The 27,683-nt window shown below is 42.6% G+C and overlaps 1 protein-coding gene across 9 annotated transcripts in view; it reads left to right on the top strand.

Moving 5' to 3' along the window:
• Window positions 1-27,683, top strand: part of WDPCP (WD repeat containing planar cell polarity effector) — a 170,431-nt gene that overhangs the window by 20,925 nt on the left and 121,823 nt on the right. Inside the window, exon 1 of one of the 9 annotated variants that reach the window (XM_081906215.1) lies at window positions 22,533-22,551. The exons of the other annotated variants lie outside the window; for them this stretch is intronic. The gene's annotated coding sequence lies outside the window, so the exon portion shown is untranslated. Of the gene's footprint in view, window positions 1-22,532; window positions 22,552-27,683 lie in introns of those variants that run through there. 9 annotated transcript variants of the gene reach the window in all.

Below are 27,683 nucleotides of genomic sequence, written 5' to 3'. Positions count from 1 at the left end.
CAACTCCTTTAAACTCCATGATACCCTCATGATGGTCCGTACTTCGATCAGATGAGGTAAGAGATGTAAAGGTTCAAGGAAGGGCCTTTTCAGTGATGGCTTTGTGCATGTAGAACTTCTTTCCCACTGAGGTGTTTCTTGCCACTTCACTCCATTCTTTTTGATGACGATAAAGGACTTAACTCTTCCACCAAGTTTTTCAACAGGATGGGTTTGATGAGTTTTCCCCTTTGTATTGTGCCATGATGCTCTTTTAAATTTTTAATTCAGTTTAATTTTTTTAAAGCTTGTATTTTTTTCCCCTGACCATAGGTGACCATAGGTGAAGAGTGTTATATAAATATTGACACAAACAAATTATGATGCAGCAGTTTGAGATATAATGCTACCTGTATTAACCTGTATAAATCCTTGGCACCTTCAGTTAAATGCTTATGTTGCAGCAAAAGCAACAGAGTCCTGTGGCCCCTTAAATGTTATTTCATTGTATTTCATGGTCTGAAGTTCAGTTCACCTGATGCATATATAACTTTTTTATTCTAAGCTGGCAGAGTGGTTGGTGGTTGGAGTAGATTGCAAGTAATGAAGTCAGGGGAAAATAAAATGCAAAAATTACAGTGGCAGTTGTATTAAGTCTTACATGTATTGAAAATTGTTCTGATGACCAATTGCCAGGCAGTGTTGATTATAAATATCCTGGCATCAATACAATACAAGAATGGTGTAGGTGCGTATTATATAGAAAAGTTCTGCATTAGTTTTAATTGTTGAAAAGAAAAATGAAGATATTGTGCTTTGGAACAGTTACCATATTTGTACATTGTTTGTAAGCTACTTGTCTAAGACAGGCTCACTAACTTTTTTGTACCAGTAGGCACGTTTTGAATTTTGAGCTCTGTGGGGCATGATTAGTGCATACATTTTAGGGTCCCCTCACCGCTGAAAACCTCATGATAACTGTGGAAAGTGAGCCCTGTCCTACCTGATCCTGATTGTAGAGACAGCATAAAATTGACACACCCACCCACCAGGACAAATATGATGTTGTTGCTGTCTTAACAACAGGAAACGTTCCTTAGTATCATGAAAAATATACCAGGTGGCCACTCCACTTTCTCTCGCTCACCCCTCTTTCTCTCTGAGCAGCTCACTCACATACATGCATGCACAGATCTGTCTCCACCAAAGTGCTGTCTCTCTCTCTCTTACACGCACAGAGCATACTTTAGCCACATGTTCAGAAAAGGCGACAAAATGGGTAACAAACGTCTTTGCTGCCAGGTGACTGCTGGCAACAAGTGGCTGGCCGAAAAGGGCAACCCCTGTCCCTCCTTCCTCTCTCTGTAATATCTTGGGGGCAGAAGAGGGGAAGCAAGCGCCCACTGCCAGCTCCATGTGGGCAGCAAACAGGATGGGCAAACATCTGAGGGGGGGGAAGCCATTCCTGCTGCTTTTCATCTCCCAAACACTCTTCCAAACCAGCTAGAGGGGGCAAAGGAGGGGGCTCTCCCAGGTCTCCACAATTGCGCTGTACTGCCGTTTCCGCAGCATATAATATATCTTGCAAAGAAAAGCAGATGAATGCATGCAATCAGGTTAACAACATCCCATAAAGTGGTTGTAGCACAACAACCACCTAAAACAGTAAATTTTATTTTTCCTGTAATGATATCAAAGCTTTTAGTAGTTTAGTTATTCTGGAAGGATCCACATCAACATTAGGAAACTGTCCCCTTAATGTCTTCAAAATAAATTATACGGGTTTGTTCCACTTCGCTAGTCTCCAAAGAAGCTATCTATTGCTGAACAAACAACACTAGTAGTCACATATTATAAGGGACCATCCTGGAGCTTTCATCATGCACTTTGTAATAGTTTATAGTCTGAAAATAGCAACATTAAATGCAATAGTTAGGCCATTATAATTCTGAGCAAAAGGTTCAACATAAATGGTGTGCAGATGGTAAATAAGGCTGCACCATCGCCTCTGCCCTGTAAAAACTTTGTTATGGACTTCTATTTCAAAATAAATTTCCCCCACTGAATACAGCATACTTAACTAGGGCCACACACTTGAAAGAGACAGAGGAACATGTTTATAGCAGAGCATACAAAATACTGCTAAATAGTTTTAACCCCACTCTAGAGTGGGGGTCCCTGGTATAAGGAAATAAATCCAGGGTGCCTGAGTCCAGAATCGGAATCTATTCTGAAAACAACTTTGGCTGAAGCAAAACAAGTATGTCTCTGGAAAATCAACTGTGAACCTTTGGTGTGCCACCTTGATTTTTGTTGGGAAAGGCAGAGATATAAATGAAACAAAACTGTTGGTGGCATGAACATTTAGTTATCGTAAGAATCAAAAGAAGAAACCAAATGGGCTGCCTTAGAGTACTTTAAAAAAAAATTATTTGCGGTCTGATCTATTCCTTGTACTAATATTCCCAACCTGCGCTAGTGTTTTATTTCAATTCTTTAATGCATTCAGTTTTATTTCATGTAGAAATGAAGAAGAGTATTGTCCGTGACTGACAATCCTAAATTAGGCCTGGAAAAAGTGAAAGGTTTTTCTTGGAGTATGTGGACAAAGACACACATATACAACAAACCTGATGATTTTTTTAAAAATCTGTACATTTCTCACATGGAAGGATGAAAGGACAATAGGTCATCCAATAAATGGAATAAAATATTATGTTTCAACACTAGATGGCACTATTGTGTAAAGCTGTGTATTTTTTTATGAACTTTTCCTACCTTTTGAACTGTGAATGTTTATTTAGAAGTTATTTAATTCTGTTTATTTGCAAGGCTCCATAGTATGCCCATCTAATCATTTTTCAAAGCATAATTAAGTGCATCTTTGGAAAGTACTGGTATCACCAAAGTCACATGATGTTATTAAGATATTTGTATGAAAATTATTTACCTTCTAGATCCCGGGGGTGGGGGGAGGAGAGGTCATTCAACCAACACTCTGCAAAACAGGGAGCAGGTAATTTCAGATTCGTTGTGAATATAGTAAAACAGACTTCCCTTGTATTACTTCAAATACTCCTTAAAATGCCTTAGGATTAACGCAATTATGTGTAATACAATATTGTCTAGATTTGAAGCTGTCCATGGATTGGGTGAAAACATGAAATTCAGCTTTTCCTCCTTCTTTGAATAGTCAATGTGGTTTCTCTTCCCCTTGTCTACCAAAATTTTGCATTCTTCATGTGATCCAAAGATATTAAAAAATTACATTGTATATTCACAATTTTAATAATGAGCCATAATTGGTGCTTTTAACACTTTGATATTAAAATTAAAAAGAGCAGAAGGAAACAATTTTCCTGAGAGTGCACAATATTTTCTTGAACTTTTTGGGTTAATGGGCGTCTTGCTGCAGTAAAAGATTAAAGTCACTAATCAGTGGATGGGTCTCTCTCTTAAAGTTTGTGTGCCTTGTAGAATACATGTTTAATCTTGAACAAGCCTCTTAAGCGTAGCCAGGATTTTTGTTAGGGGGAGCAGGCTTCTGCTGGGGTGGGGGGGCAGAACCTCAGTTAATTGAGTGCTTTCAATGCTTTTCAATATTTTTTGTGGCTGGCTCTAGGGGGGCAACTGCCCCCTTGCCCCCCCCCCCCGCAGCTATGCCCATGTGGGCTGAACCATATTGCAAACTTTATATTTTAAGTTGTTCATTTACTTGCGTGATTAATGATTCTTACTTTCCTGGAGCAACCTGTGAAATTTAATTTTGGCACAAGTTCCTAGAATCATAGAATTGTAGGGCTGAAGGTGCCCCAAGAGTCTTCAATGCAGGAATCTCAACTAGATTATACTGTATATGACAAGATGACCATTCAACCTCTGCTTTAAAAACCACCAAAGAAGCAGAGCCCATCACCTCTCGTTGGAGTTCATTCCACTGTAGAACAGCTCTTACTGCCAGAAAGTTCTTCCTGATATTTAATCAGAATCTCCTTTCTTACGACTTGAATCCGTTGGTTCTGATCTTTGCCTCTGAAGCAGGAGAAAACAAGCTTGCTCCATCTCCTATGTGACAGCCCTTGTGATATTTGAAGATGGCTATCATATCTCCTCTCAGTTTCCTCTTTACCAGGCTAAACATACCAACTTGTCAACATCCTTCTTAAATTGTGGTGCCCAGAGTTGGACACAGTATTCCAGGTGTGGTCTAACCAAAGCAGAATAGAGAGGCATTAAGACTTCCCTTGATCTGGACATTATACTAGAATAGCATTAGCTTTTTAAAGCTGCTGCATCACACTGTTGACTCATATTAAGCTTGTGGTCTACTCAGACTCCTACAGTAGATACTTTTCACATATACTACTGGCAATCCAGGTGTCCCCCATCTTATATTTTTGCAGCTGCTTCTTCCGGCCTAATTTTAGAACCTGATATTTGTCACTATTGAAATTCATTTAATTACTTTGGGCCTAGTTCTCCAATCTGTTAAGGTCAGCTTGAATCCTGATTCTAGTGTGTTGTCATGTGCAAATTTGATCAGCAATCTCTGTTTCTTAATTCAAGTTGTTTATAAATATGTTGAACAACAATCGGGCCCAAGCCAAGTCTTGTGCTTCACAAACAATAATCAATAAGGACTTAGATGACCTTCAAATTGCAGAAGAGTTGGAGTTGGTGTTGTGGCTCTTTACTTAAGGCAATGTGCTTGCATCCATAGCACTCCCTTAAAAGGCGTTGATGCCACTGGTGCCCTATAAGGATCAAACTTTCGCACTGAAAGAGTAATCTGTCACACAAGCCTGCTTATTATATACATTGCATGTACATTGAGTAGAACGTACCTCTCCCATTTAATTACATAAACACATTTTAATTAATATGTCTCATATTACCATAATCGAGCAGAAGATCACATGTTAGAGGTGTGTTTTGCAATCTTGAAAAAGATGACAAGTCAGGAGGATGTTGTTACTAAACAGCATATCTTGCAAGTGAAAGAACAACCGAGAAGAAACCAGGGTCATACATCTAATAATTTTCATCACACAAAGTTGCTTCCATCCAGCTGTCACAACAAGCACTGAAGTGTGGGTTGGTGGTGTCCTCAGTGAAATATGTACTGACGGCTAAGGGAGTAGCAAGTCAGTTCCATTTAAACTTGCTTCCATTCTCTTAGGAGATGCAGCCACACCAAGAAAAGCTAGATCCCTGTGTGTGTGTGTGTATAGTCCTGTATCTTCTACGACACAGAAGAAAACTCCAGGTGATGAATAATATTCGCCTTTGTCCTTCCTAAGTCAACTGAGGGAGAAATTCAGGATTTTGCTGTGGACTGTGATGTGGACCAAGTTAACCTTCTGTTTCTCCCCTTCTCTCAGTCTACACTGGGTAGACCTTCAGCATGGTGTTTTGTGAAGAACAAAACAATCCATTAAAGGAGCATGACTCTCCTGCATGAGCAATTGAAGAAGCATTTCTGAATGGCTCCCTTAGTAGGAAGAAGCATTCTTTGAAATTACACAGTCAGCAGTAGAAAAGCATATTGGTGCAGCAGCTCCAAAGCACTGCCCTTTGCCTCTATTGTGCACAGGGGAAATAAGAGTCCAGCTTTTGGCGCTGAGTAAATTGTGCTTTCACTTTGATGGCAGGAGCTCTTTAGCCTAATACTGCTTCCTCGAAGAAGAAACTGCATGCTTCCTGAACACCATTCTGTCGTGTCACCAAACAGCTGCTGAAAAATTACACTTTGGATACCCTCAGTCTAAGCTAGAGGAGTTGTACTTTTTGCAAGAGCCAGCCTTGGGCCGGTTTTAAAGTTTAAAATGTTCAGTATTTTAGGCTTGCTTTTTTATTATAGTGAAGCTGATTTTGGGTAGTAGGCTCTTCTGAAAGGATCATGTAGTCCGGTGTTAAATGCATGGTTGGATCAATGGAACACAATTCCTTCTCCTAGAAAGCACAGCTGCTACTTTTCTTGGGGCTGTTAGAGTTTCATTCATCAAAGCCAACTGAGCGTTATCTCGAAATCCTAGTGAAGCCATTGAGACTTGAGGGTGTGCCCAGGGCATACTCAACCACCAAGCAGCCTAAATGCTTCATTGGGACAGCATTTTGGAATGGGGAAGCGTTAGAATAAGAGAATTGTAGAATTGGAAGGGACCCCAACCTCCAGCTCCCTACAATACAAGAATCTCAACTGAAGCATCCAGGATAGGTGGTCATTTAACATCTGCTTTAAAATCTTCAGTGACGGAGAATCTATTACTTTCTGAGGGAGTCCATTGCACTGTCAAGCAGCTCTTACCCTCAGAAAGTTCTTCCTAATGTTTAGTCACAGTCTTTCTTCTTGTCATTTGAATCTGTTGGTTTGGTTTCTACCCTCTAGAACAGCAGAAAGCAAGCTTGCTCCCATTTCCATGTGCAAGCATGTTGAAGACGGCTCTTGTGTTAAAGCAGGCCAGACCCCTGAAACACAGCAAGCAACCCAGAGAGAGCTGCAGCTCCATTTAAGGCTCAACCTGGCTTCAGTCTGGTGCTGCAGCAACATTGCACTAGCCGAATCCTGAACTCTTGCCTTGGAATTCCTTTGCTTGGACTGGAAACCCTGAACCACCGAGACCATCACTTGGAGCAGAATGAAATGGCACCCCCTGATATTGGGACCTCAGAGAAATGCGGCGTCAAGATGGCGGTCGTATCGGTTGGCGACCCCGCCAGGCTTCCCCTCCCAAAGGCCGCACCCCATGCACTCATCCCTTGCTGCAGGGCTTCCGTCTTCTCTTGATAGGCAGCCAGCTGCTTCTTCCACATTCCACATTGGCATTAGCTTTGTGCAAGGCGGACAACACCAGCTTGTTGCTGCTGTTGTCTTTCACGGTGAAGAATTCTGCCTCCCACTGGACTTTGCAGACAGATGATTAGGATTACCTAGCAGCTGAGACAGTCTTAGGATCTGAAAGGAATTTTAAGGAATATAACTAATAAAAGGTTAGAGCAAAGCCAGGAATGTAGAGCCCAAGCCATCTCAACCAAGGGGCAGGGGAGGGGGTTCTTCATTTTACACAGAAGAAGAAGACTTATCAGAGAGATTTGAAAGGGGCCGCCTGCTCACCCAGTCACCTGGGCCTGAGTAATTTCCCTCTTCCCTACACTTCTGGGCTGTCAGAGTATACCTGGGAGAGACAAAAAAACCAAGCCATCTTGAGCTGCCAGCATAACTGCTTCTGTGGGAGCTTTCATGAGGCACTTCCCTCTGTCTGTTCCTCTCAAGCTCTTCCTTGTTGCGGCTGGCTTGTTTGATGCTGGGGAAGATCTAGTTGCTTGTCTAGCTAACATATATAGATGTCAGGGTACTGCCAATGACTCTTGGCTCCCACTGAGGAAATCAAGGATGCAGAGAAAGAGAGCGCTTTCTTGTTCTTTTATTTCAATTAAGGACTCATGAAATGCAAGCAAACCCAGCTTACTCTCAGTCTGACGTTGCCCAGAGTAAAGCTCCACCTCCCTCACCTTTACTTCCCGTCAATCAGACTCCTGCTGCCTACTGCGAGTGTGAAGGGCAGATTCCCTCTGGGCTCTTGGGTCAGAGATTCTCATCGAACGCCTGCGTCTCGGAGAGGGTCGGGCTTCTGGCAAACTCTCCCAAGACAGCAAGTCACTTGACTGCTGCAGATTCCAACACATCTGGCTCCTGTCTTGGGTCAATGTTACTTCGCTCCTGTCCTTCACCACTCATTATTTCAACAATTCCCTCCTCCTCCTCCTCCTCCTCCTCCTCCTCCTCCTCCTCCTCCTCCTCCTCCTCCTTCTGTATGACCTGTCTGAAACCACAATTTGAGGTCCGTACTGTCCGCCCCCCACCTTCTCTCTGAAAGGCTCCTGGGGATCCCTACCCATCTTCCTCATTTGCTCAGTCCCTGACAATAGGTAATCTATCTGGTTTGGGTCATGTGGTAAAAAGCAAAATATTTTATTATCTTATAATTTCCCCTCCCCTTGTAAGGATTCTTGAATCTATATTTTATTCTTTCATTCACACACACCCCGGCCCTGATTATGCTTTTAACAATATATCAATTCTCTTAATTCTGTCCTGTCCTTTCATTTTAAAGTTCAGTGTCTTGTTACCCAGATGAACTGAAAACTTAAGCTTTGCAGTTGTTCTGTTAGTAATCTTGATACTAAGCCAAAATGTCCTTAGCAACTGGTTAGCGACCACATACCAGAAAGGATACATTTGTGTGCATTTGTTTGAATGTGATTTGCTTACAGAGCCAAAGAACAAAGAGGCAGGGTGGGGCTTGTACATGTGAGGTGTGGAGATCAAGCTTGAACTGTGATGCAAGCAATCTGGACTTGGCTGCTTTAACATGTGGAAACTGCGTTTACGTAATGGATTTTCCCATGCACGTGAAGAGAACAATGTTGAGACAAAGCTGAATTTTTCGCGATGGATTTTGTCACTTTCGCAATCTCCATCACATGTCTCTTAAAATACAGCTCTTTCTAAGCAGCAGTTGAACTCCTTCCCTCCAATTTCTGTTTTCCTTTCTTCAAGGGTAACTTGGAATTTCCTTTTGGGTCTAGTTTTGTCCGTATACTGCCTTGCAACGAAAGAACTGAGACTGTGGTTGTTTACTGATACATCCTTGCATTCCCTTGCCAAAAAAAGTTCTCAGGCTGTTTATCTTGGGCACAATCACCTTTGGCATACGTAGCAAGGCTGTTGTTTAAAGTTACAATCCAGTATTGAAATTGGAACTGGATTGTTAACACTAGACCAGTGTCTGGCCTTAATAATGGATTGGAAAAGTGTCAATAAATTAAAGTTTGATCTAGATTGGTTCCCTAGGTTGGATGAGTGGGATATGTCCTGTTTTTGACAGGGTTATTATACTCCTTCTGAAAGAGCAAGTGCATAGTTTGGGGCAGTTCTGGATCATGTATTGTGGCTTGAGGGTTCATTGGTGCCACGTTCCTTCTAGTAGCTTTAGCTGGTGGACCAGCTACAGCCCTATCTGGACAGTCTGACGTCTGTTGTTTATGCTCTGGTAACCTGTAGGTTAGATTACTGCAATGTTTTTATACATGGTGCTTGAAAACTGTTTGCAAACTGCTGATACAGAATTCAGCTGCCAGATTGATCACTGGGGCAAGATAATCTGAACACATACCACCAATCCTGGACCAACTGCAATGGCTGCCAATTAGCTGCAGGCCCAATTCAAAGTGAGCCTGTGAAGTTTTCAAATCTTTCACCTCTAAAGCCTTGTGTAACTCAGATGCCCAGTAACTCGAGGACCACCGCTCTTCACAAGAACCAGCTCAGACCCTGTGTTCTTCATCTGAGGCTTTCCTCTGTGTGCCACCTCCTAGGCAGGCGCAGAGGGTGTGACAAAAGAACGGGCCTTCTCAGTGGTGGTTCTCTTCCAATGAAGAAATGCCCGGCACCATCACTCTTTTTACTTTCCAAGCAAAAACATGCTTATTTACCCAGACCTATGGACCTATGGACACAGGTGGCGCTGTGGGTTAAAGCCTCAGCGCCTAGGACTTGCCGATCGAAAGGTCGGCGGTTCGAATCCCTGCTGCGGGGTGCGCTCCCGCTGCTCGGTCCCAGCGCCTGCCAACCTAGCAGTTCGAAAGCACCTCCGGGTGCAAGTAGATAAATAGGGACCGCTTACTAGCGGGAAGGTAAACGCCGTTTCCGTGTGCAGCTCTGGCTCGCCAGAGCAGCGATGTCACACTGGCCATGTGACCCGGAAGTGTCTGCGGACAGCGCTGGCCCCTGGCCTCTTAAGTGAGATGAGCGCACAACCCCAGAGTCTGGCAAGACTGGCCCGTACGGGCAGGGGTACCTTTACCTTTACCTTATGGATCTTACTTTTCTGCTTATCTTTTGGGGTAGAGTGGTGTTTTATATATAGCAGGCTGGATTCAACTAAATAGTTGAGCTAGCAGGAGCTAGTTCCCCCTAGCACAACAGGGTTTGCCCCTTTCCTCCCCTCACACACTCCCTGTCCCCCCCCCCCACACGATCGTTTCTGGGAAAGGGGATCAGAAGAACCCCCAGAACAGAGCATTGAGGGGGAAGGGAGGGGGAGATTGTCGAAATCCTTGCACTTACAGAACAATCATATTAGCACTACTTTGTATTCCATCCACCACTTGTACATTTTTAGTTGTCTTATACTTTTTTATATACTTGCCTTCAGTGTTCTTTTTTGTAAGTAGGGCTGGGCAATTTCTGGTTTTCAACTTCGTGAAAACTAAACATTGTACTGATGTATCACAGTGTCTGAATGAATGAATGAATGAATGAATGAATGAATGAATGAATCTTTATTTGCATCAGCCATAGCAACAAAACAGTGATGCAATATACAAAGAACAGAAATAAAAAGGCGATTATTAGAACACACTTTAGGGTCCTGAATCAGCAGTCAAATAGTGGACCTTACAATGATTGTACCAGCTAAAAACCTCGCAACCTTTGCTTTCATCTGTTCCTCTTGATCTGCCAGGAGAAAGGACGCTCTGGCAGAGGTTGAGCATCCCGGAAAGGACAATAAGAGAGGGGTGATAATCTTATTCCTCAAGTCTTTATAAAGAGTGCAAGCCAAAAGGACATGCGCCACTGATTCGGTGCTGCCATCTCCACAGGGACATAAGCATTTTTCGTGTGGAATCTGTAGGAATCATCCCTCAAGTGCAGCCGAGGGCAATACATTCAATTTTGTGAAGGTAAAAGTGCATCTACATTTTGGGATTGCTAAGGTATGCAGATAGGGTGCCAGAGAGTCGAAATGGGAAGGCGGAAAATAGTCATACCATGGGCAACATTTCCTTCTTGTGGCCAAGTTCTTCTGACGCTCGATATCATTTAGGCGCTGACAAGACCTCTCCTCCTCCCAGAGGGGAGGGGTTGTGAGCGGGAGCCGGTTCCCGCGTCGGCAGGGGGGCATTCCCAGCCCCCTGCACCAGCAATTCCGGCTGCAGTGCTGCACCCCCACCGCCAGCCAATCGGCCCGGCTCAGGGGCGGGGTTTAGCCGCACCTAAGTGGCTGCGGCAGCGCTGCCCCCTCGCTGCTCCAGATTTTCATTGGGTCACCCGCCCAACCCTCCCTTTAGGTCATATCATTATGGTTGACATTGCTATGGAACTTGGTTGCTTGCCTTGGTTGTCCAAGGAGCCTGGTAGGAATTTTTATCCATTTGGCTAATTGGCTTTTCGCCTCCCTCGTAGCAAACCGTCGCAACGTTTTGGGTATTGGCGGTTAGGCACTGGAATATGTGTGCTGTGTTGGAGGGCAGGTAGTGGCCATCACCTGCCCCTCACATTTTGGGTATTCCGTTAAAGGGATCCGGTGGTCGTGGATCCTGTCTGATGCCCTGCTGGTGGCTAGGACCATGGGACGACCCCCCCCCCTGACGTCAGGGGGAAGCTTTCAGTTGTATTTGCATCAACAGGCTCCTCCCACTGGTTGTTAACCCTTAAAATGACTTCCCACTGGATGGGGTTGAGTCATGTATAGATTGTCTGATCCAATGCCTAAGCCAATACCACTCACATGCTGTAAGCAATAAAGTTGTGGCCTCATTTAGCCCGTTAACCTAAAATACATGTGTCCTTGTGTCTTATTTATTCCCAAGTGGGTGGCAGGTCCTTGACTCACAAATTAGACTGTTTGCTTTACTAAAACCCAAAGTGAGTTGTGGCTAGTTTCACAATGTCCGAAATAAGAATGGAGCTAAAAAGAGGCATTGGCTGGCTTCATGGTTTTTACCACATTGCGATTTTTGCCAAGCACACACACACACACATCCTGATTTGCGATATATTGCCAGGTCAGAAATGATGAAACCAATATAACGATATGGACTTCAAACCTGTTTTGGATGATATTTATAAGTCACTTTGAGTTTAATATTTTTGTGGAAGGGGAGCTACTAAAAATTATAAGCAATATAAAGTAACAACCTGTAGACTGCACCGAGCGGCTCTCTAGTAGGTATTTCTCAGTCCTATCTGGAGGTGCTGGGGTTGAACCTGGGACTTTTTACATGGAAAGTATGTTTTCTACCACTGAGCTGTGGTCTTTCCCCAAAGCATTAAAGTTTGGGCTTGACTGTGTGTGGTGGAAGAATATTGGGATATTATTATATAACTCGTTGTGTGCCTCGTAGTGAAATACGTGGTACCTGTATTTGTAATGATTGCATAAGAAGCAGAAATTCAGTTTGAGCTTTTTCTAGCTCTTTTTAGCCTGGAGATGTGGGAAGGTTCACCTATTAGATTTCTGCTTCTCATGAAGCGAAAAGGGCACAGGCTATAAAGAGCTGCTTAGTTTTGTACAACACACACTAGCTTTATTTCTCCCTCTTTGTACTGAACACTCCAGCAGTAATTCTGTGCATGTTCAAGTGGGTGCATGCTGGCAGACCAGCTCTTCCTTACGTACTTTTCAGCTTTCTTCGTGATCATAAAGCTTTGTCGGTTGTTCTAGCATGTAGGCCACTTTGCATCCATTAGAGGGTGCTTCTGTATCAATGACCTATCTTGCTTCTTGGACTCCAGTCTTAAGTCTTTTGTACCTGTTACTACATAGATGAATGGTGCTTTGTAGCAGCACTCCGGAAATACATTTAATCCTTTTTTTCTGTCAATACCATTTACATAAGTGGTCAAAATTATATGAATATGTAGAAATTAAACATTACTGCACAGTTTGATATACTGCAAATTTTCAAACAAGGTAGCTAACCAGATATATATATATATTTTGTACATAATAGGGTTAGGAGATATAAATGCATTTTGAAAGTTAATGCATTTGACCCACCAGTAGTTCTTTCTGCTTTGGAGAGTGTTCTGTTGCCCTCCTCCTAGCAGTTGGCATATTTTAGGCTAGCCATGTGTCTTCTTTTTCCAGCTCACGTCCTCTTTTTCAGGGTTACGATTTCTGTCCGGGTGGATTTTTTAAATTTGCCAAAATGTCTCTGGCTATACTTTCTGGAGGAGACATAGACATAACTGGTGCCTGAAGTCTTGCTTTCGTCCTCTCTTCTGCCCCCCTCAACAATATATCACAGCTTCTATAGCCTACATATAGCAGGGGTATTTAAAACGAGAGTTGCTATAGCGTCCTCTTTTTTGCTCTTCAAAATATGGCAACCCTAGCATATTTCTGCAGTTTTACTATTAATATAGTGGTGCTTTATTAAGTTGTTTTGCTTGATCTAGCAACAAATCTAGTAATATAGAGAGTTTTTTCTCTTACGTTGCACTCCCCCATTACGAATAAAAGTGGTAGAATCTTACCTAGAAAACTGCATACAGGAAAAACTGCATACAGGAAAACTCAGTTTGTTGTAGTTCAGTGTAGTACTTCAAGTTTGACTCTGTTTGGTATGAGAGGTCTAAATGCCTGGCAAGTGCTTTACATCGTAAAGGATAGAAATATGTTTGGTATCTTTGAGTTAAAAAAAATACAGTTAAAACATGTTCTTTTGGAAAGAATTGCCTTCTACCGAAGATGGTTCTTAATTATAAGCTTTTAAAATGATGCTAAAGGGCTAGATAATGACATACGCTAAGTGCATTTTTTTGTGTTTCTGCCTCCAGACTGTCTGAAAGAAACATAGACTGTGATTGCTTTTCTATTTCTTTTGACTTTAGTATTAAACCATGAAAGATTTTCTCATAGAACCTCAACTTAAATTTTAATATTCCCATGCAGAATGGGACTCTAGCCCAAATGGTACTTCAGTATAATGTGGTTCACAAATGCAGATAATGCTTAATTAAGCTAGTAAATTCTACAATATATTTTTCTACTAAATACTGTAATGTTTTTACACAGACAACTGGTGGTAAGGTGTATGACTCCCTCCTGAGCTGCAAATTAAAATGTTAGAATATGCAAACAACAGGAAGAACAGGTTAGCTTAGGAAGCTATTCCTGACTCTTACTTAATTGGAAAAGTGTTAATTGGATAATAAATATTCTAAGAGTATTCTTTATAGACACAAATTCACTGTTAGAGGACTGGTCTTACAAGGTGGCCGAAAGCCAAACTTCCTAAGAGTGACCGCTATCAGTCCATCAAGAGACCTAATGATAGAAATTGAACTAATTATTTCAGTCATACAAACAAATGGTAAAGGTATAATATAATAAATGTGGTAATAGATGCCTGGGGTGGTAAGATTACAGGTGTTCTATTTATTTGAAAACTCAGGTGTCTGATCAAGATTTTTGTGATAGAATAATGAACTGCTGTAACTATAATACCAATTTGGAAAACAAGACAAAGAAAAAGTGAAACCCAGAATATTCTGTCATTTTCTAGTTAAAATAGAAAAGTATAAAAGGAGGAAGTGCTGAAACAAGCGCCAAGAACAAATGACATAGCTAGATGTTACTTTCCAAACCCAGCATATATGAGGGAAACTTATGTTCCCCTTATTAGGTATAAGAGGGTATTGAACTTTAATTTCTAGCAACTTTAATTTAAGAGATATTTAAATATCACTCATTTACCTCGACCAGGAGTGATAAATTAAGATGCCATGTTCTTTATAGCCTGACAACTTTATGGGGATTGTGTGTAAGTAGCCATTATAGGTTTGCTGTTATATTCATTCCTTAAAATATATACCACTTGATTGTAAAAACACCCCTCCCCAAAGGTTAATATATTGATGAGTGGCATTATAAAATTATGGTCTTTCTTCATACCAAGGCATCACGAGTATGGAGGAGCTGGCTTCTACGTCTCTCAGTATAGAAAAAGCTAGGCGGTTAACCCATTTCACGTGTTATAAGTTACATCATGTTATAAGTCTCTTGCCTCGGAAGTATTCCAAACTCCTGGAGACTTTCCACATGGTCAGGCCAGCGGATGTGGACTCCATCACTTCACATGTGGGCTGTAAACACACAAATCCCTGCAATCATATATGTGCTTAGTGAGCAATGATCCGAGCCAAATATTTGTGTAGACTAGGAATGTTTTCATATTCATGTTTTCATGTTCAGATGGAAGGAGTCTGTCTTGAGCTGCTAAGAAAAGGTGCATATTAAAATTAATGTATTAAAATTATAACATTTACACTTATGCAAATGCTTTATTTTTGGTACTTAATTATTTTAAATGTGATTACTGAAATGTTTGAACAAGTGCATATGTTTCTTCAAAGTCATTTTGTCCTCCCTATCTGTACAAGGACACACAATAAACCTAAACGAGTAGTGGAGCAATCTTGAATTATTAGAATGTAAATGCTGATGGTTCTTTTCTTTCCTTCAATGGAGGTGGGCATATCTGAAAATAAAGTGTTTTTCCTAATGCAGTTCTGTTTGAAGATCAGAAAAGAACAGAAAGGCAGAAATAGAAACGTAGTGTTTAATTTAAGTGGATTATTCTTACAATTTTTGTGAATTTTTAGAAATGGTTTCTCTTTAATTAATTCTCATTCATATTTAAAATAGTTTTATCTTTTCTGTAGTAAATAACGTCTTAAAACTGTATGATTCTCAACACTTCAATTTATAACTTATTGAAATAGTGTTCTTAAAAGAGTTGGCAGTTCAGATTCCTATAGTTATCCTATGTCAAGTGTCAAGAGATATCTTTAGTTTGGATCACTCATCTGCTATCAAATAAGCGACACAGGCCTTACGGTTTTTGTGATGTTTTTTATTGTAATGTTTTCTGTTTATTTTTATACTATGCATTTGGCTTTAATCTTTTGTAAGTTGCTTAGACCAAATGACTAGTAAGTTAAATAAATAATAAATAATTCTCTAGTAAAATATGAATGTAAAACTTTTAATCCTCTTCAGAATCTAACAATTTGTACTTTGATCACTTTGCATATCCTTTTTGATAAACATTTCTAAGGTTTGTAAGCTAACTTCCAGCATCAGTTGAACACTGAGTGCCAGCCTTCATCAATGTTGTCACAGGTAAAATTGATATATAAACTATATGTATCCTCTTTAATAAATAGCATTACCTTAAGTTATTCTGTTGCTCTGTTTAATCTTATTACCACTTACTTCAGTTAAGCTGTTTTGAAAGTCATAGCTTTTATCAGTGATAGAGACACGAAACAATACCTTGTTCAATAGTAGACAAATCTGGGAGATATAACCCGCTTCATGTTATTCAATGCAGGAATGGGGACCCACCAAGTAGCCATGCCCCAAGTGGAGGGTGAGATCCAGTTGGCAGGCCAGAATCTTATTTCCATACACTTCTGGGGACCAGTGACATCAGGTGACTCATTTTTCCCCATGCGGTTTTGGGAAGAGTTGCACACAGCATCACTGGTGTCCCCAAAGCCCCTTTTGTCCAAGCCCCCCCCCCCTTTAGCTGCCCAATACTAGATGTTGTACCTGAAGTCAGGTGTAGCAGGAGGTGAGCTTGGTCAAAATGGCCTGATGGAACCCAGGGGAAGGCCTAAGAGGCTTAATGAGGCCCACTAGCCAGGGTGTGCATGAATAGTTCAGCCATCTGTATAAAAGTGAAGACTCTGTCACTGCAGCCAGCTGTGATCTTGGCATGGCTGCTCAGGAGTGGGGCTGCTCCACTTGTCCTTGATCCCACGTTAAGTGACTTGGTGCTAGGTTGCTTAAGCAAGGTTTTGGAGAAAGATGTGTAACGTCTGAAGCAAGTGTTTGCAGGATTACGCTGAAGCCTGGAAAGCGGGAAGTAAAATCCCACTTGCATTGCCAGTTCTTTTGTCAAATCACCTGAACAGTTCTTGGGTTTGATAGACAGAATTTGGGCTGATTCTCATACTGTCTGTCACAGATTGCTTGTGACATCTTGTACAGTATATATGTTCACACATTGTAACGTCAGAGTAATGGAACTTTACTAGCTTGTAGCTTGTTTGGGTGGTTTGAAAATGATTGATAAAGTTCACTAGCAGCAATGAGTAATTTGGGTGGGGAGGGGAATTCTTTTTCTTTTTCAGAAGACTGGTATTAGGTTTTCAGAGCTAACACAATTAATGGGACTTGGAGTCCCAGCTTCTGCTAGCCTAGCAGTTCAAAAGCATACCAGCGCAAGTAGATAAATAGGTACTGCTGTGGCGGGAAGGTAAATGGCATTTCAGTGAGCTCTGGCACTCATCATGGTGTCCCATTGTGCCAGAAGCGGTTTAGTCATGCTGGCCACAAGACCTGGAAAACTGTCTGTGGGCCAACACCAACTCCCTCGGCCTGAAGTGAGATGAGCGCCCTACCCCTTAGTTGCCTTTGACTGGACTTAACTATCGAGGAGTCCTTTACCTTACTTGGAGATTTTCTAGACTGTAGACTTCTAGCAGAATGAACATACAGTTAGAATCATAGAGTTGAAAGGGACACCAAGGGTCATCTAGTCCAACCCACTACAGTGCAGGGATCTCAACATGTGATCCTCCATCCAGTTTGAAACCATACTGGAGCCTGCTTGGTTTTTGCAAATCTCAGTTTTATTGCTGCACCACAATTAATTTTATTATCAGGATGAAAGTGTTTCAAGGTAATATTTAGAACATCTCTTCTGGATATATTGCATTTTCCAACATTTAAAATGCAATTTTTTGATCCTTCCAGCAATGGAAGGTTTTCTTCTATTGCAGAATGGGTTCCACTGTAGTGGGGAGTTCTGCTGGAAGCAAAGAGGATGTGGTTTTCACTGAAATTTCCTCTAGCACCCAACACTGCCCCTGTTCCAGGGGGTTTCCCAGCCCTGCCAGACAGATTTTTGGGGATACAAGAGAGTGCTGGGGGAAGAGAAATAAGCAAACTATTGTCTTTCCCCTTATGCTTATGGAAGCATATTCTGGGCAAAACTACACTTGGGAAAAAATATGGATGTCATTACTGGAACAGCATGGATCTCCAACTATTGTGTAAATTGAAAGTGATCTTTGGAATGTGGGAAAGGGAGAGTTAGATCCTTCCTATCACAACCCACAACCTAGGGATCTTGCAGTGCATGAAGGAGAACTCTTGTTGATGATGAGGTTCAATCAACATCCTTGGGGGAGAACTACCAGTACCTTATTCACGGGACAACTGGCTGGAAGATACAACCCTCCAGGTGCACTGTGCTCCTTTGGGAGGGAGGGCAGGTGTGATGGACAGCAGAGCCAGAATACAGTCTGGTGATGCAGTTCCTCTGAAACTCCACCAGAGTGCTGGAGTCAGCACTTTGGGGGGGGGGAATAAAAGGAGCAGTTTCTGAGGGAGTTAGGTAGGGCTGGATTTGAAAAGAGGGATAGGATTTGATTTGAGATGTTAGACAGGTTTCAGGTTGGGAGATAGGGAGTGAGAACTGGTTCTGAGTTAAGTTAAACATACACACTGATTAGACTATACATAGCTAGAGGAAGGAGCCTGATAGCTTAGGCATTAAGACCGTGTTGAGGGTCTGGGAAAGGTAAACAGACAGGAGTGTTCTGGGAGGTAGATCCTGTGGGAATTCAGGCTACCTGGGTCTCGGTATAGCCAGGAGGGGAGAGTTTTTCTAGGTACAGTGGTGCCTCGCAAGACGAAATTAATTCGTTCCGCAAGTTCTTTCGTCTTGCGAGTTTTTCGTCTTGTGAAGCACGGTTTCCCATAGGAATGCATTGAAAATTAATTAATGCGTTCCTATGGAAACCGCCTTCAGACCAGGTCCGGGGACAGTCTGTCCCCCGATCTCTTCTGAAGGCTGGGGGGGGCGGACAAGGGCTTTTCTTCCCACCCCCAGCATTTTAAAAAAAACCCCGGGACAGCAGAGGACTTCTCCGCTGGCCCGAGGTTTTTTAAAATGCTGGCGGGCGGCAGCGAAGGCAACCCCGGGGCGATTTAAGACAGTCCCGGGGCGATTTAAAAGCCCCCGGGAAGGCAGGCAGGGGGGACAAAGACTTTTGCCCCCCGGCCGCCTTCGGAAGAGGTCCTGGAAGGCAGGCAGGGGGGACAAAGACTTTTGCCCCCCGCCCGCCTTCGGAAGAGGTCCTGGACCTCTTCCGAAGGCGGGCGGGGGGCAAAAGTCTTTGTCCCCCCTGCCTGCCTTCCCGGGGGCTTTTAAATCGCCCCGGACAGCCTCTGCTGTCCCGGGGTTTTTTAGAATGCTGGCGGACAGCAGCGAACCCTTCGCTGCCACCCGCCAGCATTCTAAAAAAACCCGGGACAGCGGAGGCTGTCCGGGGCGATCTTAAAATGCTGGCGGGCGGCAGCGAAGGCTTCGCTGCCGCCCGCCAGCATTTAAAAAAACCCCGGGACAGCGGAGGCTGTCCAGGGCGATTTAAAAGCCCCCGGGAAGGCAGGCAGGGGGAGCAAAGACTTTTGCCCCCCGCCCGCCTTCAGAAGAGGTCCTGGACCTGCCTTCCCGGGAGAGCAGAAAACACAGCGCTGCCTTCCCGCTTTCCGCGGAAGGCAGGCAGGGGGACAAAGACCTTTGCCCCCTGCCCGCCTTCGGAAGAGGTCCAGGACCTCATCTGAAGGCTGGCGGGGGGCAAAAGTCTTTGCTCCTCCCTGCCTGCCTTCCCGGGAGAGCGGAAAACACAGCGCTGCCTTCCCGCTTTCCGCGGAAGGCAGGCAGGGGGACAAAGACTTTTGCCCCCCGCCCGCCTTCGGAAGAGGTCCTGGACCTCTTCTGAAGGCTGGCGGGGGGCAAAAGTCTTTGCTCCCCCCGCCTGCCTTCAAAAGCCGTCCGGGATAGCGGGAAGCGCTTCCCTGCTATCCCGGACCGCTTTTAAAATGCTGGCGGTGGGGAGCAATAGTGGGGAAACTGTATGCCCGCTTCCTGCTGAGCAGACTTATCCAGTGGTCCGAAGAGGAAAAATTAATTGGGCCCGAACAATCTGGATTCCGCCCAAAACAGTCAACAATTAATCATATTCTAATTTTACAGCATCTTGCCTGGAAATGTTCCACCCCAAAGGGTGGCCAACTCTGTGTGGCATTCATTGACCTAAGGGCAGCATTCGATAGTATCCCTAGGAGCATCCTCTGGGAAAAACTCACCCGCTGGGGCATCGACAGAAGGCTTCTCTGGCTAATAATCAAACTCCATGAGAACTCAGCGGCTAGAGTGAGATTCACCCCGGAGGGTGATCTCAGCAATTCAATTCCCATTAACAGAGGTGTCCGACAGGGTTGTATATTGGCTCCATTCCTGTTCAATTTGTTCATAAGCGACATGAGGACTCCCCTAATAGAGGCTCAAGAAAGGATTCATGCACCCCACCTAGCACTTTATCGCTGCCCTTTGTTACTATATGCGGATGACGCAGTCATCCTTTCCTTTTCTAGAGTAGGTCTCAGAAGGGCCTTGAAAATTTTTGGATCATATTGTAATGCAAATTCCCTTACAATTAATTATGGGAAATCTAAGATACTAGTTTTCTCAAAGAGCCGGAAACTCCATAATTGGAAAATTGATGGAAGAGCCATCGAACAAGTCTATAAATTCCAATATTTGGGAGTTTGGTTACAACATAACCTTAGCTGGAAGGCCCATGTAGCCTATGTTACAAATAGAGCCAAAGCTATCTCCTTGGCGATCTTGCGATTCTTCTTCACCGATGGGGCCCTTCATATCCCATCGGCGTTGAAAGTCTTCAAGGCCAAGGTGATTCCGACAATTGCTTTTGCCATCTCAATTTGGGGGACTTTTGTCAATCTATCTCACCTAGAGGTTATTCAAAATCAGTTTTTAAGAGGGATATTGAAACTGCCCAACTGTGTAAGTAATACAGCGTTACGCATGGAACTTAACACTGTATCCCTGGAAAACGCTCTGTGGAAGCACATATTTTGTCACTGGTTATCTCTATGGCACAATCTCCCAAACTTGTACTTGATACAATGTATGTGGAGAGATGATTTCCAGAGCCCATGGGTAAAAAATTTACAGCTGAAAATTACAGCAATGGGAATCTCCCCATCCAAATTACTAGAGCAGGACATAGTTCCAGCTAAAAGAACAGTAACCTGTAAACTAGAGGAGATGGACTTGCAGCAGAAAATGGTCTTGGGCAACGGTACCTGCTCACCTCTAAACCTTGGTTTATTACCCCTCTTAAGGCTCCCAAACTATTTGAATTCCTTAACTTCTTCGGCTCATAGATATGCCTTTGTAAAGGCAAGATTCAACACCTTCCCATCAAATGTGCTGAGAAATAGATTCTCCAATGGACAGATATCGCTCTTATGTGATTGTAATTGTGGGGCACCGGAATCGTTGCATCACGTAATTCTTGATTGTGCTTTTCACTTATCGGCCAGGAGCAAGTTTCTTGCTCAATATCTTAAGGGAATTGCCGATGATACGACTGAAGCCAATCTGAGATATCTATTAAATGATGATGACCCCCTAAGATCACTCATGGTTGCCAGATTCTTGGTCAGCGTCCTATCCCTAAAGAAGAGAAACGGACTCTTGTGTGGCTCGGATAATCCCTTTAAACCATGATTTATGTTTTAGGATGTAATTAGGTATTATCACCATTGATGTCTTCTATTAATTTATGAGCAGAGGGCGATGTTTATGTTACAAATTTATTGTAATGTATGATGTTGGTCTTTTGTTTTTGTTCTGCTTTGGTTCTTGTCTGTTTTTTGTAAGTTTTGGAGGTTTTAAATTTGGAGGTTCAAGTACATTATGGTGGTATGGGAAACTGTCGTGTGATGGGCCAATGGCCGTAATAAAGATCCAATCAATCCAAATCCAAAGCCTTTTGCCCCCGCCGGCCTTCCTGGACCTCTTCTGAAGGCTGGCGGGGGGCAAAAGTCTTTGCTCCCCCCCGCCTGCCTTCAAAAGCCGTCGGGGGCTTTTAAATTGCCCCAGGACTGTCCCGGGGCGATTTAAAAGCCCCCGGGAAGGCAGGCAGGGGGGACAAAGACTTTTGCCCCCCGCTAGCCTTCAGAAGAGGTCCTGGACCTCTTCTGAAGGCTGGCAGGGGGCAAAAGTCTTTGCTCCCCCCGCCTGCCTTCAAAAGCCGTCCGGGATAGCGGGAAGCGCTTCCCTGCTATCCCGGACCGCTTTTAAAATGCTGGCGGTGGGGAGCAAAACCTTTCGCCCCCGCCGGCCTTCCTGGACCTCTTCTGAAGTCCGGAGGGGGGGAAAGGCTTTGCTCCCCACCGCCAGCATTTCGTCTTGCGAAGCAAGCCCGTAGGGAAAATCGTCTAGCGAAGCGACGCAAAAACCGAAAAACCCTTTCGTCTTGCGGGTTTTTCGTCTTGCGAGGCATTCGTCTTGCGGGGCACCACTGTACAGAAGATTCCCAACCCAACAACAAGGAATGAGGTGACCCCCTGGGTCTGTTATACCATCTAGAAGAGCTCAGGGGTGGGATGGTTAAGAGTGGGCAACTGAGAAGATGTGCCCCTCGCTCATGAACCAAAGTATTAAGCTGTGAAGGAAACTGTATGGTGTTGAAAGTATTTAACTGTAATATCTAAGTAATAGAAGCTGAGTTGAGCATTTTCCTATCTGTTCTAGAAACCTGAACATCTACCACCTGAAGTGTAACAACTGATTTTTAGTAACTGAAGTTTAAGAAGAGCTTTGCCTATAGTGGTATGTTTAAGCCTAATACATCTTAGAGTTACTTGAAGTAAACAAGTTAACTTCTACCTGAAAGAATGCATTTCCTGACCGATTATGAGGAATGGCTAAGGGAGCTGGGCATGTTTAGCCTGGAGAAGAGGAGGTTAAGGGGTGATATGATAGCCATGTTCAAATATATAAAAGGATGTCACATAGAGGAGGGAGGGAGAAAGGTTGTTTTCTGCTGCTCCAGAGAAGTGGACACGGAGCAATGGATCCAAACTACAAGAAAGAAGATTCCACCTAAACATTAGGAAGAACTTCCTGACAGTAAGAGCTGTTCGACAGTGGAATTTGCTGCCAAGGAGTGTGGTGGAGTCTCCTTCTTTGGAGGTCTTTAAGCAGAGGCTTGACAACCATATGTCAGGAGTGCTCTGATGGTGTTTCCTGCTTGGCAGGGGGTTGGACTCAATGGCCCTTGTGGTCTCTTCCAACTCTAGGATTCTATGATTTTGTTTCATAAACTTCTTTAGTTTAATAAAACTTTTCTTGTTTGTTTAATCAACTCCTGCCTGAGACTCTAATCCAGGCTCCCTCAAACTTGGCCCTCCAGATGTTTTGAGACGACAGTTTCCATCATCCCTGACCACTGGTCCTGTTAGCTAGGGATCATGGGAGTTGTAGGCCAAAAACATCTGGAGGGCCGAGTTTGCCCATGCCTGCTCTAATCACTAAGTTTTCCCTCACACAAGCCCCCCAACAATAGCCTGTGGTAAATGGTAGAAATTCGTGTAATTGGTGCACAGTGAGGTGGGTGCTCTATTTTTAATAGGGGGCAGATAGTGGGAGTGGATCTGCCACATTATTAATTGGTGGTATTAAGTGGTTGCTCCGCTTCAGCAGGATATAAATATAAAAACAAATAACAAATAAACACCGCCACCATCGTCTGACAGAGGACGAGTCCCCTGCTGTGCCTCACAGAATTCAAAGGCTACAAAAGAACATGAGATACCTTTAAGTTTCTTTAGAGAAGCAGAGCCTACCACACTTCAGATCAGCCTGCGTGAGGCTTCAGTTGGCTCCATTAGCATCTCATGTACCTTCCTTCGCAGGGCTTCTTGGAGCTGTCTAAGGTCCTGTTCCTCTTTGCTCCCTGCTTGATGACATCGCTGGTTTCACCATGAGCCTCTAGCTCTCATGGAACTGGACTCTTCCATGTAGATCCACAGTATCCGCTTTATTATCATTCTATTTAAAATAATTTTACATTGTTGAGATCCAAGGAAAATTTATTTATCCTGCTGCCCTAACCATCAAAACAGTGATGCACAATGGCAAAGCTATTTATAGCAACACACCATTGTTTTGTATAGTTTTTGCTAAGATTATATATATATATATATATATATATATATATATATATATATATATAGTTTATGTGTGTATAATTTTTTTTTATAGAAAGAGTGCAATCAGCATGGCTGTTCCTTTGTCACAAATACATCTTTCTTTCACATCCAGTAATCTGCATCCCTTTAGGACAGGATATCTCTCTCTGGTTCTCACCTGTACCAGGTGCTGTTTTTAGGGATGGAGTCTCTGCCACAAGCTCACCTTGTCCAACTGAGTCCAAGCTAATAAAATGAATTTAAATATAGACAAATGTCAAGTTCTACACAGGCGGGAAGGACCAGATGCATAAATATAAGAAGGAGAACACCTGCCTTACTAGCAGTACATTAATAGTATTATTACTATTCTTTTTACTATTTGTATACCGCCTTATACCTACAGGTCTCAGGGTGGTTCACAATATAAAAACACAAAATACATAATCAAAATAAAATCAAGAACAACCCAATAACCCCTCCCCCATGGGAAAAGGATCTAGGGATGGACTCCAAGCTTAACATGGGTCAACAATCTGATTATAGAATCATAGAATCATAGAGTTGGGAGAGACCCCAAGGGCCATTGAGTCCAACCCCCTGCCAAGCAGGAAACACCATCAGAGCACTCCTGACATATGGTTGTCAAGCCTCTGCTTCAAGACCTCCAAAGAAGGAGACTCCACCACACTCCTTGGCAGCAAATTCCACTGTCGAACAGCTCTTACTGTCAGGAAGTTCTTCCTAATGTTTAGGTGGAATCTTCTTTCTTGTAGTTTGGATCCATTGCTCCGTGTCCGCTTCTCTGGAACAGCCGAAAACAACCTTTCTCCCTCCTCTATGTGATATCCTTTTATATATTTGAACATGGCTATCATATCATTCCTTAACCACCTCTTCTCCAGGCTAAACATGCCCAGCTCCCTTAGCCGTTCCTCATAAGGCATCGTTTCCAGGCCTTTGACCATTTTGGTTGCCCTCCTCTGGACACGTTCCAGTTTGTCAGTGTCCTTCTAGGCTGCACCAGCAGAAGTATAGTGTCCCAATCAAGGGAAGTAATAGTACCACTCTGTTCTGCCTTGGTCAGACTACATCTCGGTAAAATCTACACACATATAAAAAAAGTTCTGAAAATGCTTTTTTAAGAAGTGTTTTTAAAGCTACATTGAATTTTTCATAAGGCTCGCCATCGCCATTTAGTATCACATTGTATATCACACTTAAAACACACTTAAAACGTTTTATTTGCATAGCTGAGCCCATGGAATACTGTGTCCAGTTCTGCCCACCATAACTGAAGAAAGATGTTGACAAGCTAGAACATGTACAGAGGAGGGAAGCAAGATGATCAAGGTTCTGGAAAACAAGCCTTATGAAGATCGGTTGAGGGAATTGTTTGGAAAAGAGGAGACTGAGAGGAGATATGATAGCCATCTTCAGATGGGCTGTCTCGTGGAAGACGGAACAAGCTTGTTTTCTCTTGGCCTGGAGGATAGGACTTAAACCAATGGCCTCAAGGTACAAGAAAGGAGATTTTGACTAAAATCAGGAAAAACTTTCTGACAGTAAAAACTATTCGACAGTGGACCAGACTGCCTTGGGAGGTTGTCGATTCTCCTTCCTTGGAGGTTTTTAAACAGAAGTTGGATGGCCATCTGTCATGGATGCTTTAGCTGAGATTCCTGAATTTCAGGGGGTTACACTAGATGACCCTTCCAACTCTATGACTCTATGATATTGAGGATGTCTTTGGGTTATTTTAGTTGCCTGACTGTGTGTATAATTAGACTGATTTTGTGTAACTGTAAAAGTCTGTGGGTTTGTTTTAAATTGCTTCAGTTTTTAGGTTGAAGATGTTTTTATGGTTTCAGTTGGTTACGTATTTGAGAGTAAGATTTGTGAACTGCTCTGGGATTTTCTACATTAACACACACCATACACCCTCCCCCAAGTTATCAGTCTTGAAACACTGTAGAATAAAAAAAGTCTTGATTCCATGTCTAGAGGCTGGCAAAGCGGGGATTTGACCAAGCTCCCAAAGAAAGCCAACATCAAAAATATCTTGTCCCTTGTTTTCAACAACTTAACCTTAAGGCCTGGATAGGTAGTCTAATAAGTGTCTAATAAAAATAGTGGCTGAATATTGTTGAGGTAAATTAATGCTTTTAAAAGTTGTGACTGCATGAGTGGATATCTATAAAAGCTGGACTACGGTGTCTTCCAACAATTGCATTGCAGAGCTCATGATATTTGATATTTTACTTAAAGACCTAAGGACATGGAATCTATTCAGTACATGAAAATTGAAGCCTTAGTTAAATAAAGCATTTTCTATTTCTTATGTTTGCCCAGAAGAAAGGACTAACCACCTGATATAATTTTGGTACTGTTACACATGTAAATGTCTTAAAATTGAAAGCTTTGTAGCTATAACATGACCACTTATAATTGCAAAAGATAGGACTTATTTCCAGACTTCTTAAAAATGTGAAGAATTAATTCAGTGGAGCATGAAACAACTTCTCAGCAAATGGAAATAAGTTTACAGTGTGTGATTTTCATGCCACTATTCTTTGGTTATCAGATAATGTATTTCTTTTCAGCGATTATTATACAAGCCATAGTTAGGCCTTTTTGACAATATGCGCTTCGGTGTGACTTTCAAATCAATATAGAATATTTTTAGTTTTATATCCATCAGTGTGTTGCTGTTAAAAGGCACATTTATAAGGATAATACTGACGCACATTAAAAATCTTCACAAAGCTCTCACTTTGCTACCCCATTGTTATCTTTGGCTTGCATGCTAGAGTTTTAAACAAAAAGAATTTGAATATAGTTTTGTCTTTTGAGTTGATGAATTTTCAGAGCAGCAAACAACTCCCTACCTTTTAATGAGTCATTCTAGCAACTTGAATTTAAGAGGGAAAGCATTAACTGAGCACAGTGGTTCAAAAGTAAGTTCAGTTCTTCCCCAAACCACCTTATCCTGGCAGGGCTACTTCCAATTACAGAGCCCCATTTAGAGAGAAAACCACTTAGGATGTGAGGACTGCATCTGCACTGATGAATAGGACACTATTTAGCATGTTTGAGAAAGCATAAATGTATAGTGAAGACAGGAAGAGCAGAGCGCGATCATAAATATGGATATGAAGTTAGGATGCTGCAGCTCTTCAGCTCTATGTGAACACAGTTTGTACTTAAATAGGATTTTTGATGTCTTTCTTTCTTTCTTTCTTTCTTTCTTTCTTTCTTTCTTTCTTTCTTTCTTTCTCTAATTTGTTAAATGAATTCCAATAAACCCACGTTTCTGTTCTCCTTCTCTTCTTTCTCCCACTTTTTCTTTCTATTTAACTTATTTACTGCACAAGCTTTCAATCTTGTGTCCATGTTTGTAATATCAGCTGTTTAAAATACATGTTTTAAATTGTCGGAACCTGCCCTGGAACCCTTTGGGTGAAGGGCAGGAAGTAACAACAACAACAAATTTGCCTGTTTTCTCTTTTGAGGCAACTAAAACATTATTTGCCTTTTCCCCCTTTTTCCCAAACCTCTTTGTTCTTGTTTGAATTATTTCACTGTTCTGTTCCATTTGTTACTATGCCTGTGTTCCTTCCCTTTTCTGCTCTCTACACTGGCTCCCTTTCTCACCCCCCTGTATTTTATTTAACTTCAAGTTTAAATATAATATGTCTTCCTTCCCTTGCATCTGCTTACCTGTGCTTTCTGTCTAGGCTCCCTTCATTACTCTTCTGGTGTCTTTTAAAA

Source organism: Podarcis melisellensis, assembly GCF_964234715.1.
Source record: "Podarcis melisellensis genome assembly, chromosome: 3".
NCBI lineage: Eukaryota > Metazoa > Chordata > Lepidosauria > Squamata > Lacertidae > Podarcis > Podarcis melisellensis.
This window is presented reverse-complemented; position numbering and strand designations above follow the sequence as displayed.